We start from the raw sequence: 6,513 nt of genomic DNA on the forward strand, positions 1-6,513 counted from the left end.
GCATTTGCAGAGATCAGGGGAGCTGGGAGGGCAACCAGAGGTACTGGAGGGGAGCTAGGGGCAGGAGGGCAGAGGCCCCCAACACCATTCCAGTCCTGCCTCCCTCATGGGGCCAGCGCCCAGCTTGGGCCAGGCAGCCTCCCCGTCCCCAGCCCCCTCACCTTGCCCCTTGCTGCCCCTCCAGCTGCCCCTCTTGCCCAGCACTTGGTTGTAAATCAGGAGAACCTGGATCCAAGAAGCAGCAAGCGGCTCAAACCAAACTTGGTGTTTAAAACACCCCGTGCTGACAGGGAAAAGCAACCTCAAAGCATTCATGCTGCTGTTTTAGGAGCTTATGTACTGGGTTGTACCGAATACAGCCATTGGGGCGCTGGGAGGAGGCTGAAAACGAGGGGGGAGTACAGAGGGCAAACCCCTGCCAAGCCGCTGGGTAAACACTGACGCTGGTCCCCATCCCAGCATGGATTTCGGTACCCAGACCCTTACGGGTCTCCAGGGTCCCCTCTCCCTGGAGCGACCACTCCCTGCCCGTCTGTCCATAGGCTGGATAGGGAAACCCTGGCTTAAGGTCGTGACTTTAGAAATTCTTAAATTATTTTGGTTTTAAGGAATCATTTTAACATGATAACCTTCATGGGTGCCATAAATATGCTGTGCTCTCTGACCTGCACCTGAATCCAGCACCTGCCACCTCCCACTCCCACCCCTATCCCAGCAAGAGGCAGGTTTGGGAAAGGATGCGCCAGGACAAGATCCCTTCCTTGCAGAGCCCACCAGATTGAGGCACAGATTCATTTATTTCTAGGAAAGCTGGCAGGCGCATCCCGGTTGGCATTTGCTTGTGCATCGGCCAAGCCCTGACCGGCAGCGGCGTCCCTGCCCGGCGTGCAAAGGAGGCCTCTCAAAGGCAGCACTTGAGCGGAGATCATGCGACTCCAAATGTGACGACCGCCTTTGTTTCTCTTGTTTTCAACTATTTTTACCAAGTTTTTCTGGCAGCTGTATCAATGTGCCGTTATACTTGCGGAGAACGAAGCTGCAATCGCCTGCCGCATATTAAAGAGAGGGTTTGGGTTTTTTTTTTTCCCCCTTTGTGGATCCATTTTGGGTGAACGTGGGTCTCGGTGCCAGCCTTGCAGCGGGTCAGTTTGGATACTGGAGCACAAAAGCAAAGCACCGGCCTGAACTCAGGCAAGCAATGGGGTTTTGCTCAAGCCCCAACAAACCCCTCTGCCCTCCCAGAGAAAATCCCCAGCTCCCCTCCTGACAGTGTCGAGCGTTTGGTTCTGCAAACCGGACCAAGCAAAACGGGGGGAAAAAACTACACTCAGAGGCCTTTACAGGCTGGTAAAATTGTAAGGAGATAAAATTCCAGCTTCTGGCTAAATATGTATGATCTGGGCTGCAATTGTTTTGCATCGCTAATTATGGCGTTGGGTTTGGTGTGTCTGCAACACAGTTAAATGACACTGCCTGTTACAGCGACCACCTTGAATTTGCTGCCTCTGGAACTCCTGAAATTGAAATTATGACTTTTAGGACTCATTCCCTGTTGTTTGAAAGGCCGGTCGCTTATGTTAGATGTACAGCAGCTTGTCCCGAGTTTGGCGACCACCCTGCTTATGTCACAGCTGTCCAGCCACACCGGGGACAGGGGCCCTTCCCTTTCCCCACTTCTATAGTGGGGGAAAAGCCCATATAACCCCATATAATCCCATATAATCCTCACTGAGCCCCTGGCTATCGCTGCTGTGTGGCCAGGGTCAGTGTGACTGTACCCACGGGGTGACTTGGCCCCATCATCGGAGCAGGGGTCTCAACATCAGCAAGCAGTCATTGCCGCCCCCCAGAGCTGCTCTGCACTAGCTGAGCAAGGCCATGCCCTATGACCGGCGTTTGCTATTTTCTAGCTCCCAGGGGAATGTAAAAATATATATATATATCATATCATATGATAATATAATGTATTGGAATTGGACTCCATCCTTATGGGTCCCTTCCAACCTGAGATATTCTGTGGTTCTATGAATATAATTTACTAGAAAATATATCTATGTAATATAATATACCATGATGATGATGATTATGGTGATAATAATAATATCATAATCCCTCCCAAGCCAAAGCATTCAATGATTCTATGATAATATAATCAAACCATGCTTAGCTCCAGTTCCTGGCTTTCTAGGCAAGTTGCATGGAGAAGCTGGTGGTGACAGTGCAACAGGTATAGGGATCGTCACTCGCCCAGGAGCTGTTTCTTGGCAAAAATTTCCAATTTAACCGAAAATTCACGATACCCTTATCTGTCTAGAAGGGGAATCCTCCTGCTTGGTCTCCCTGCTGTGAGATGCTAAACCCTGAGGAGCATTTAGATACCAAGCTTGGGAAAAACATTGGCAAAAAATAACCATCCCCAGGCCTCGAGGAGGGGATAATACGGCTGGAGGGAGCGGGGAGGGATGAGCAATTGCATCTGCGTGCTGAAATACTTCTGCAAATGGAGACAGAGCCTGTCTGAGCAGCAGCAAACCAGCTTGGCTGTCTGCAGGGGCTTTTCTCCTTCCTCATTCCAGGTTTGCTTCTTCCCCTTCATCCCGTGAACATCCCTGGGATGGGAGATGCCTTCAGTTGAGGATGGGAAGGGTCGCCGTGCCGGATCCTGCCTCCCCCCGAGAGCTGCTCTCGGGGGGAGGCAGGATCCGGCACAGCGACTGCATGAGCCATTCCCGGGATAGACAACCAGGATCTCCGGATCTCATCCTTTTATTTCACACCTCTACACCGAGGAGGGCCGGTGTTTTCTTTGCAAGCTCAGGCAAGCGTCTACTCAACATCCCAAGGGGGGATTACTCATCCCCTTTGCTCTTGGCTTCTAATTAGCAACTAAAGGGGAATAAAATAATTAAATACGCCCAAGGTAACGATACTTGGAAACTTCAGGTCATGTTTCAGCCAGGGGAGGCGGCGAGTAGTTGGAGCAGGTGAGTTTGAAGTCTGTGGGAACCTGAAAGATGCTAAAAGGGAAGATGGGGCGGGGGGGGGAGCACAAAGAAAAGGAAGAAAACCCAAATTGTGCACTGGGGAAGCATTAGATGTGGGAGTTAAAATGACGCCCAGCATTAAGGTGATGCTTAAAGCCTGTCTGTGCGGGTGCCAGCAGTGCTGGGCAAGGTGGGGGGGGCACCCGGGGACCCCCTTTCCCGGGAGGGTCTGCGGGGATGTGGGGCAGCCACTGACGCACCCGTACTCCGCTCTCGCAGGTGGGGAACAAGGTAAATTCGAGCCCTTTTATTTCCCAGCCAAAGCTCAGTTGGTCCTCACCCCCCCCATCCTCCCCTTGGGGGCTGCAATTCTGCCCTCGTTAGACCTCAAAGTAATTCCCATTAACATGTATGAGAATTTCATGATCAAAAGAGGAATCAGCCCTTTCATCTTCCAGACATGCCCAAACACACATCACCCGGCCCCAAAACCCCGCACCGCCAGGCAGGGGCTCATGCTGGGGTCCCCACCCCTCAGGATGCACACCCCAAAACCTGCAGGGAGTTTGCAGGGTCAGGCTCACCCTCCTGGACACAATTGCACGACATGGGTTCAGCATTTCTTCCTTTCCCCTTTCCCTTTAAGAATAAATAATTAGCAAATCACCACCCTCTCTGTGCTGCTGGAAGGTAATATCGATAGCTCATTTCCAGATAAGAAATACGGAATAAATTTCAAGCCCTTGCCCGGGAGCAATAGGATGAGCTGGTGGATGAGCTGGGCTCAGAAACCTGGGCTTGGGAGTCCCAGCCCTGGCACAGCCGGCTGGGTTGCAAGGCAGCTCCCAAACAGCCCACATCAAAGCATGCGGCGGGGTTGGGAAAGCATTGCAGTAATGAACGGGGTGCAACTCCTGCTTAATGAAAATCTGCTCATCCCCTTCCCGCTGCGAGCCGGCCCTCGCCCAAGGGGCATTTCTATTGCTACAGACGTGACCATGGGCCAGCAAAGCCCACCAAGGAGGACATTTACCCCTGTCAACGGAGACACAGCATGCCTTTGCCCATAGCTGAGGATCTGGAGAAGCAACAGCTGGGATATATTTTCCCAAAGGTGTGATCAGGGTGCAGGAAAATGGGGGCAGCTCCTGGGGAAGGAGCGAGGAGGGAAAGCAGACGATGGGCTTAGCTCATGTCTGCTGCTCAGATCAGAATGAGTCTTTGCTCACCCTTTTCTGGGGGAAAAAAAAACACCAAAAAAGAAGCCTCCACAGCATGAGGTCACCCTACCAATCCAGTTTCACTCACAAATGGTTTCCAAGGCTTTGCCTATGCACACCAGGAGCGGTTGGGAATGGCTTCCCAGGGCAGGTGAGGGCTGATTCATCTTCTTCCTCCTCTGCCAAAGGGCTGGCAAAACAAAAAGACATCAGCACCTATTTCCCCTGTTTTAAAACACTTGTTTATCATCAGCAAATAATAACCTGAGACACCCATCAAATAAAAGCCAAGTCTGCTTTCTAAGCAGCGATCACTCCCATGCCTTCCTACTGGGTTTCAGGGTTTCGAGCACCCTGTGTGTTTGCTGGGTGCTAGGCAGGGGATGCATAAGCCCCCTTATTTTCCCTATTTCAGTTCAAAAGGTTGATCCCAGGTGGGTTATGGCTCTTTGCTCCCCCAGTAGCTCAGTCCCAGACAGCCACGGCTCTCCTGCCCAGGGTCCAGGACAAACAGGCAACTGGAGCGGGCAGAGCTGAGCTGGGCACCCCTGGGTGCCCTGCACAGTCGGGGTGACACCAGGCATCAGCTCCCTGCCTGGCAAGAAGCAGGCAACAGAGAGGGGCTGTGTACCCCCAGGGGCCGTCCCCCGGGGTCTCAGTCCTGCGCCCACACTGGTGGTGTAGCACCCCTGCCCGTGGTCCGCACCGATCTGAGCCGTGGTGCTTTGCCAGTGGAGCCCCGTGGCCATGTGGGACCGTGCGTCTGGGCGAAAGGGGGGTCACAAAACCTGGCAACAGCTCAGGAGGGGACGAGTTGCCCAGGAGCGAGCTGCTCTGGGGAGACACATGCCCTCGGAGCGGGGAGAGGGGGACCCGTAGCCACCCACAGGGTGATGTGCTGGCATGGCTGCAGAAAATCACGGGCAACCGGAGGCAGAAGCAGGTGCATCGCGTGACCGTGGGTGACTGGAGCTGCACGTCCTTCAGCGGGGAGTCAGGGCAGATCCGTGCCAGGTCACCTCCTCGGGAGCTGGCTGCTGCCGCTTCATCCTCACCTGCCTGGCACTGGCCCTGAATCACTGCCGGCCACTGGCACCAGCACCGGCACCAGCCTGTGGCTTTTGGCAATCGCCTCTTGGGCACCTCTGGGCGTCGCAGGCACCTGGCGCAGGGACCCGTGCCTCCATTGCATCTTCCCAAAGGTTGTCAGCCTCCTTCACTCCTTTCTACCCTGCCATGTCCCACAGAGCCATTACCCCAGATCAGCCATCACCATCCCACCAGCAAGCGTCATCTCCAGCGCTGCCTGGAGCACCGGAGCATCCCGCTGACTCACCCATGTTAATTTGCCCGGCAGTCTCAGGGTGATTGCCACGGATGTGCCTGGGGACAGAGCCAGGAATCCCACGCAGGGGAGACACCAAGGGGTACAGCGCTGCCACGGCAGGGGCTGGCAAATAATGGCCGTGCCGGGATCCTGCCCATTTTGCTCAGCGTTGGGGAGCAGCATCAGGCTTACTTAAATGATGGAGAACCCCCAGGCTCTCCCAGCAAATGAGGGGCAGTGGGCAGAAGGCAGAACTGGGGCTCAGAGGGCCTTGTAATGGGGGTAGGTAAGCAGCAGGAAGGTCTCTCTGGGGTCCCAGCTCTGCAGCTTGTCACCCCAGCTACAGGCTGCTCCTGGAGGTGGCCCGGCTGATGCGTGTCCGATTGCCAACCCACTGCTCCAGCCCTACCCCAAATCAATTACAGCACAGACCAGGAGCAACCCAAGACCTCCCAGAGCCTTGAGCTCCAGTCCTGCATCACCTGGAAGGTGCTTTTTTCCCTTTGTGCAAAGGAAGGAAGGAAAGAAGGGAAAAAGGGCTGGGATCCAAGCTGAGAATAAGGGTTGGAGAGCTTTTCCTCTGCCCCATCCTTGCGTGGCAGGGACTGCACAGCACAGCTGACATTCTATTCTCCTGGCATGGGCTTCACCTTCCTCCCCCTGGGCTGGAGGAGAGGGACCGCTCATGAGGAGCTGCCTGTCCCCGCATCCCTGGGCCACCACCAGCAAGGACAGTGACAATCTGCCAGCACCATGGCTTTGCCTGGGTGGCCAAGGGCGCCAGGCAGTGGGGGAGGACACAGCGGATGCTGTGGCGGCATTGCTGTTTCCCAGGCATCCATCACGGCACAGTTGGAAGCATTTCCCTGGGCATATTCCTGCACTGTGGGGGTGCTCAGCTGGTTATTTCAGCAGCAGAGCACGTGCGGGACCCCAAGGAGACATCCCCCCTCCTGCCGTGACCCCCACAGCGCAGGGAGCC

The 6,513-nt window shown here is 54.8% G+C and overlaps 1 protein-coding gene across 1 annotated transcript in view; it reads right to left on the minus strand.

The window, feature by feature from the left end:
- BBS2 (Bardet-Biedl syndrome 2) overlaps positions 1-167 on the minus strand; it is a 25,893-nt gene extending 25,726 nt beyond the window's left edge. Inside the window, exon 1 of the mRNA XM_035898724.1 lies at positions 162-167. The gene's annotated coding sequence lies outside the window, so the exon portion shown is untranslated. The remainder of the gene's footprint in view (positions 1-161) is intronic.
- Positions 168-6,513: the final 6,346 nt, after the last annotated feature.

This window comes from Egretta garzetta, unplaced genomic scaffold, assembly GCF_000687185.1.
Source record: "Egretta garzetta isolate BGI_Z169 unplaced genomic scaffold, ASM68718v1 scaffold27, whole genome shotgun sequence".
In the NCBI taxonomy this organism is placed as follows: Eukaryota; Metazoa; Chordata; class Aves; order Pelecaniformes; family Ardeidae; genus Egretta; species Egretta garzetta.